Source organism: Haemorhous mexicanus, chromosome 10, assembly GCF_027477595.1.
Source record: "Haemorhous mexicanus isolate bHaeMex1 chromosome 10, bHaeMex1.pri, whole genome shotgun sequence".
NCBI classification, from domain to species: domain Eukaryota; kingdom Metazoa; phylum Chordata; class Aves; order Passeriformes; family Fringillidae; genus Haemorhous; species Haemorhous mexicanus.
The window spans coordinates 3,587,707-3,594,532 of NC_082350.1; positions in this window are offsets into that span (position 1 = coordinate 3,587,707).

Below are 6,826 nucleotides of genomic sequence, written 5' to 3' on the forward strand. Positions count from 1 at the left end.
GCTGTGCTCTGCCACTGAAACTTGAAGAGGAGCAGAGTGTGCTTAGGACTCCGGCTGACCCCCCCTGGAGCAAACCAGGCTCAGATTCATAGGCTAAACAAGCTCTGATTTCTCCTGGGGTGAGGTAAATTGCAGCTTTGCAAAACAGTTGGAATTATTAATTAAAATTTTAAAGGCTGATTTCTGAAAATAGACTGAAAATGTCAATTGATTCTGGTATGTAAATTCTTTTCACATAGATCGTAAACAATTGAAACCTTCAACTATTTTCTTGCAGAGCTAAAACTCAGAACTGCTTGACTTCATTAGAAGTGAGAGCATTCAGACCATTACTCATCCTCTGCCTGGAAAAGCAAGAAGGACCCCAAACAACATGAATAGGAAAGCAAAAATCAGCAGCAAGTTCACCTCATAGAATACAGGTCTGTTGCATTAATATGTTTCACCCACTGATTATAGGAAATACTAATAACCTGAAGTCTTACTTGTTACAAAGACATTAAATCTAAAAGTATATGACCTAAGAAAAATGTTTTGCTTAAAATAGATTTCTTATCCTTTATATCCTCTTGTCTGCCCCAGTTCTTTGAGTATGTAACTCTTGGGGTCAATATGAGTATGTAGAGTTCACTTGAGAAAACATAACTGGGATTAAAGGAATGAGTCAGAGGAAGGAAAAAATCAAAACAGGATCAAGATACCTCTGCACTGGCTTGAAGCAGCTATTCTGAAGGGACTATATTTACTCCAATAAAAACTGCACGTGGCAAAAATATCTTGAGTGAAGAGGGTAAATGGAGCATTTAAAAAGAAAATACTAATTAAAAATATTCATTGAGCAATCAATCATTTCATAATGTGCTCATGTATGCATGTGGTCACATCCAGGCACTTCCAGTTCTGAAAGCCAACGTCACTGAGGATGTCTGAAATTAAGGATACTTGAGTTGCCACTACATCCTATTGCTCTTCATTCCTCTGCTAGCAGGGGCATTGGCTGTTCTTTCTCAAGCTGTGCCAAGCATTTCTCTCAAAATAAGCAGTTGTACGCTGCCTGAGAAGCTGAAACCAATTATTAAAGATTACTCATTTCTATAAAGCTTTGTTAATACTTTTTTAACAATGTAAAGTACTTGTAAAGCATTTAGGCCAGTGTTTTCCAAACAGGTTGGTGATTTTGGAGATTTTGAAGGCTTCTTCAGGGCACTGGAAAGGTTAAAACCTAAAATTAGAAGCCTGCGTGAAGGTTTTGTCATGCATCCACCAATGTTCATGTGTTTTTCTGGTGGTGTTGGATTTGGATACCACTGCTGGGCACTTTTCAGACACTTTTCACTGAGGCACTGGGCCACCCAAATGGTCTGTGCATTCCTCTAGGTAAAGGTATTGGCTGTTTTGGGAAGTTTGTGCCACTATGCTCCTGGGAACTTCCCTCTGCTGTGGGGAGTGTGGTAGCTCCTTACCAGATTTTTCTAAAATTGATGAAAGCCCAAAGGTGTTCAAGTGGCTCAGACACAGAGAAAAACCCCCAAAAAAGTCCATGATTACTGCTCTTGGGTATCTATGCAAAACAGTCTGGGGAAGGGCTCAGATCTGAAGGAGGGAAGAGGTGAAGGTGAGCCTCAGCAACCAGAGGAGGAGGCTGAGGAAGAGCAGGAAGGGAGAGGACAGTCTAAGCACCACGTCCCCCACCCTGATCACTGATCAGAGAGAAGAGAGCAGCATGTAACTTGGACAACATTAAAAGCCCTGAATGCAGCACGGGGAGGGTATCACTGGATAAAAGAGAGGGTTTAGACATTTGAGTTAAGAGAAAGATGAGTACAGACTGACAACTAATAACCAACACAAGGAATGTTACGAAGAGCTGTGCAACAAATGGAGCAGAGATAAAACAAATCTGTCAGTACAAGGAGGGAGAACAGATCTGACATTTGTATGAAAAGTTTTAGTGGTCAGAAAGCTTAAAAAAAAAAAGTGTTGTTGAGTGACATCACTGCAGAGCCTGATGCAAGTGTGCACAAAATGTAATGTTGGAAGCCATTCAGCAGGATTACAAATAGTGCTGAGCAAAAGGAAAGGTGACATTACTAAAAGCAGAAGAGTGAGTTCAGTAGCTATTGCAGAATCTGCTTTTTGAGTTCACCAGAAAAAAGCATTAAGGTGCAGTAAGTAAAAGGGAAGAAATGTATGGGAATAGCATTAAAAAAAAAAAAAAACAAACTGGATGAAATGAAAATGAAGGTACAGCAAAGTCTTTTCAGTGATAAAGGGGTGATTTTCCCTCTCTGCTCTTGTGAGACCCCACCTGGAGTACTGAACACAACCGTGGTGCCCCCAGCATAAGAAGGATAAGGAACAGTTGGAGAAAGTCCAGAGGAGGCCACAAAGTTGATAAGGGGACTAGGCTACCTTCCCTGTGAAGACAGGCTGAGAAAGTCAGGGCTGTTTAGCCCAGAGAAGAAAAGGTTGTGTGGAGAACTCATGGCAACCTTCCAGCACCTGAATGGGCTACTGGGAAGGCAGAGAGGAACCCTTGGTCAGGAACTGTGGTGAAAGGACAAGGAGTAATGGGTTCAAACTGAAAGAGAGGAAATTTAGGTTAGATATACAGAAGAAATTCTTCCCTGTGAGGTGGCTGAGGCACTGGAACAGATTTCCCAGAGAAAATCATGTGGCTGCCCTATCCCTGGCACTGTTCCAGGGGGCCCTGAGCATCCTGGTCAAGTGGAAGGTATCCTGGCCCAGTGCAAGGGGGTTGGAATGAGTTGATCTTTAAGGTTCCTTCCAACACAAACCATTCTCTGATTCCATGATCTATTATTCTGTGATAAAAGACATCTCACAGAAATACAGAGAACACACCAACATTTTCTAAAATCCTTCCCATGACTCTGGACTCCTTCAGTGTCCTTTCAGTGTCCCATGACTCCGGACTCTTTCAGTGTCCTGTGGGTCACATTGACTTGAGCTGGTGTGCTGGGATAATCAGCAGGTACACCCATTTAGGCTGGAAGGCATTTTTCCAGGACCAGTCCCTTTCAGCCTCTCCTCTTCCCATCACCTGTCTGAAATGGCACCTGTACCAGGAAATGTCATCTGCAACAAGGGTTGCTGCACTGGTACTTGCATAGGAAGGGCCCTGGCAAAAAAATACTCCCCTCCTCCAATTATTTTTGCCATTTTCACTGCCTGCTGGCTGGCTCTGTAGATCCCCCTTTCCTTTGCACACTTACACTGCACATAAGGTAGCAGGGAGTGGTACCTGGCTACCACTCAGGCTGGCAGTGCTTCCCTGGGTGTCTCTGCTGCAGCAAGGCAGGAGGATGGGAAGGAATGGGGCATTCTCCAGAACCCTGCATGCCCCATGCCCAGCTGGGTGCTGTCCCACTGCCTGCAGGCTCAGTGCTCACTCCTCAGCCAGGGAGGCTTGGGGATTACAGTGGGTTACTTCCAGTACACACAAAACATCAGTGTTATGTTTTACATATTCAGCACTGCAATTAGGATTGCCTATCCCACCCTGGTCCTAGGCCAGCCCATGCTCCTATCCCATGCAAATCCCCTCTCTTCCCACTCATCCCAGTGATTCCCACTCATTCACTGCTGTAAGCACCTCAAAACAAGGCCCATGCCAACAGTCCTCCTGTGCAGAAAGCATGTGTCTAATTATTTCCACCCAGTATCTCCAGGTTTCAAACCCGGGAGATGACTATGGGAGTGTAAATTCCAGAGCTGAAAAGAATGAACATTGCATCACTGCTGCCATAAACACTGAGCTATTTCTTTTTGTACAGCACAGAGTATCGAGACACCATGAAACCAATGCCTAGCTGAGGAGATAGGGTCAGTTGTGCTGGTGTTTGTCTGGTTCCTCTCTTTGGGGAGAAGTAAGAAACAAATAAAATGAAAGATGTTTGAGTTCTTGTTGGTCCCACGAGTGATGACTTGAGGAGAGTTATTCTTGTGGAATGGCAGACAGACACATGCAACCACTAACCCAGCAAGAGAGCAGCAGGTACCTACAAAAACAGTTCCCTGAGCCCATGTGGTGTTATCACTGTGTTCCCACTCAGCCCCGTAACCTCAAGCCCAACCACAGCCCCACAACTGTTTGCATTAAATATTCTCTCACAACAGTACTTTTTCACACATCCCTGCCCCACAGGCCTTCCCTTTACACCATGCTGCCACGGAACACCCTACCCAGCTCCAGCTCTGCCCTTCAGCCACACTAAATAGCTCTCTCCTCAAACCACTTGCCAATGCCAGGACCAATTAATGGGCAGGAGCATTACACCTCTTCATCTCCAAGACCTTCAGGCATTTCACAAGTTAAATGAATCCTTTCTCCAATCCAAGTAACCATTAAAAGCTTTGACAGTGAAGAAAACAGGTTGCAAATAAACAGTATTTTGAATGGGCATATGCATGCCAGTCTCCCCAAATAGAGAATCTCTCAGAGACCTCCAGGCTTGCAGATCCCTGCCACCACCTGCTTCTGGTGCCCCTCTGGCAACAGGCTGAAGAACAGAAAGTTTAGAAATTGGTTATCTTGGGCTAATACTCTTGCTACACCTAAGAGTGGCAGTGGACACTTTCCAGTTGCAGGAGCAGCCATTCTGTGTGCCAAGGTCCTCACACTTGTCTGGGCTGCTGTGCCTTTGGGGTGGTGCTTGGGCAAACACCTACATGACTTTTCTATCTTATATTCAAATCTTCACATTTTTCATCAACAAAGCTTCATCAGTACAGTTGATCCAGAAGAAGCAGTTCACCAGGAACTCTGTGATTTCTTCATCCTCTGCTTGCAGCCAGATCTGCTGAATGGCTCAGCACCTGCATTCTAAGACACACTGAGCAGCTGCTCTGTTACTGGCACAGGGGTGCAAAGCAATCTCTCTCCAGGCTGACTTGGCCAAGGATGGAGGAATCATGGATGCCAGAAGGACAACTGACAAGTCTGTCCTCAAATCCCATGCTTCCTGCTTCCTGCACCTGGGAGAGCAGCACAGTGAAAAGCCCCCTACTACCCAGAAATCACTGATTGCACTCACCAGCCCAGCATTCCCAGCCTGGAAGCTGCTGCATTGTCTAAAAGTGGTGGCTGCCTTGGGCAGGGACAGCTGGGGAGGGATGTGGAATAGCTGCTGTGCCCATACATCTGCTTTGGAGCAGCACCCAAAGTCCCAGCTCAGATCAACTCCCCGGTCACCCCTCCTTTGTAAACAGGCTTTTGAGCACCTGTTCTGAGTTCTAAAATGGGACCTGGAATAATCCTGTGGAAAAGAGTTGTGTGCTTCTCTAAACAAAGATCTCAGCTCTATTAAAATACTCAGCCAGACTAAAGCAACTTCAGATCACTGGTCTTGGACAAAGATTTGTCACACGACGAACAGGAAAGGAAATGTTAGCCAAAGTAATCCCAGGAAAAACACACGTAATGAAGGTTTGCAGATTCCAGCACAGCAGCTAAATCAACACCTTGCTTTGCCAAGGAAACATTGTGAAATCTGTGGTTTACTCTTTGATCCTAAGCCTTCCCTACCCATCTTTTAATAAGCAGTATTATTGGACAGAAATGAATGTAAAACTAAGATTGGTTTGTCAGTGAGCTTCTGATAAAAAGAAATTGACTTGTCATGTCACGGATGGCTGCTAGACTATGCTGGCATACATCAACATGGTACTGAACCTTGAAGAAAAAATGGATTGTGTAAAATATTACATATGGTAGGATAAGCTTTCTTGGACTTTTTAATTAACATTTTTATGTGCAGGATACAATATTTTGTAATTTTAAAAGGGGAGGAGACTGAAATGAGGAACAAATCATTACTGTAAGCAGGAAGCAATACAAGGCAAATATGTGTCTCATTTCTTTAGAGGTATGCTGTATTTATATTATTCATATATTTTCCTCTAAAATTAAATAAACCTAATGATGTCCTTTAACTCAGAAACACACTAATAAGAGTGTTAAGTTCTGAAGAACTTCTCTTTCCCCAGGGCAGATATTATGGAAATAGCACTGGAATATTAAAATTCTCCATTTTCTTTTTAAGAGAAAATGTTAAAAGAAAACTTAACTTTTTCTTAAATCAATAGTGATTGGCAGAAAAATTATTGTAGCGCTCCTAAACTTAAAACTCTATAATTGGAAGTGGCAAACTTTTAAAAGTTCCTTGTCTTCTCCAATCTAAGAAGGCTTTGGCCTCCTCCTTCTCCAGTGTCACACGGCCAAAATTTCACACGTGGCTAGCCGGGCTCGGGCTCCCTCCCTCCGAGCCGGGCAGCTCCTCCGGGCGCTGCGGTGTTCTGTCACACTTTCCACACCGGAGGCGTTGCGGTGTTCCCGAGCCGCTGCGGCTGTCCCAATGCCCTACATTCCAGACAGCTTCCCTGACGGATCGCAGAGCCCCGGGAGCCAGCGAGGAGCTCTCTCGGCGGGTCCCCGGCTGTGCCAGCGCTGCCCCTGCGGGCTCTCGGGGAATGCAGCGCTGCAGAGCCGCAGCGGCTCCTCCAAGGACGCCTCGCCCCCGCTCCCGGAGCTTCCCTGCAGCCTCCCGTGAGGAGCAGCAGAGCTCTCGGACAGCGCCGGCCCCTCGGCTCCCTGCCGAAGGTGACAGCAGTCCTGCTGTGCCCCACGAGGAGCACAGTCCTGCACAGTCCTGCTGTGCCCCACGAGGAGCACGGTCCTGCACAGTCCTGCTGTGCCCCACGAGGAGCACAGTCCTGCTGTGCCCCACGAGGAGCACGGTCCTGCACAGTCCTGCTGTGCCCCACGAGGAGCACGGTCCTGCACAGTCCTGCTGTGCCCCACGAG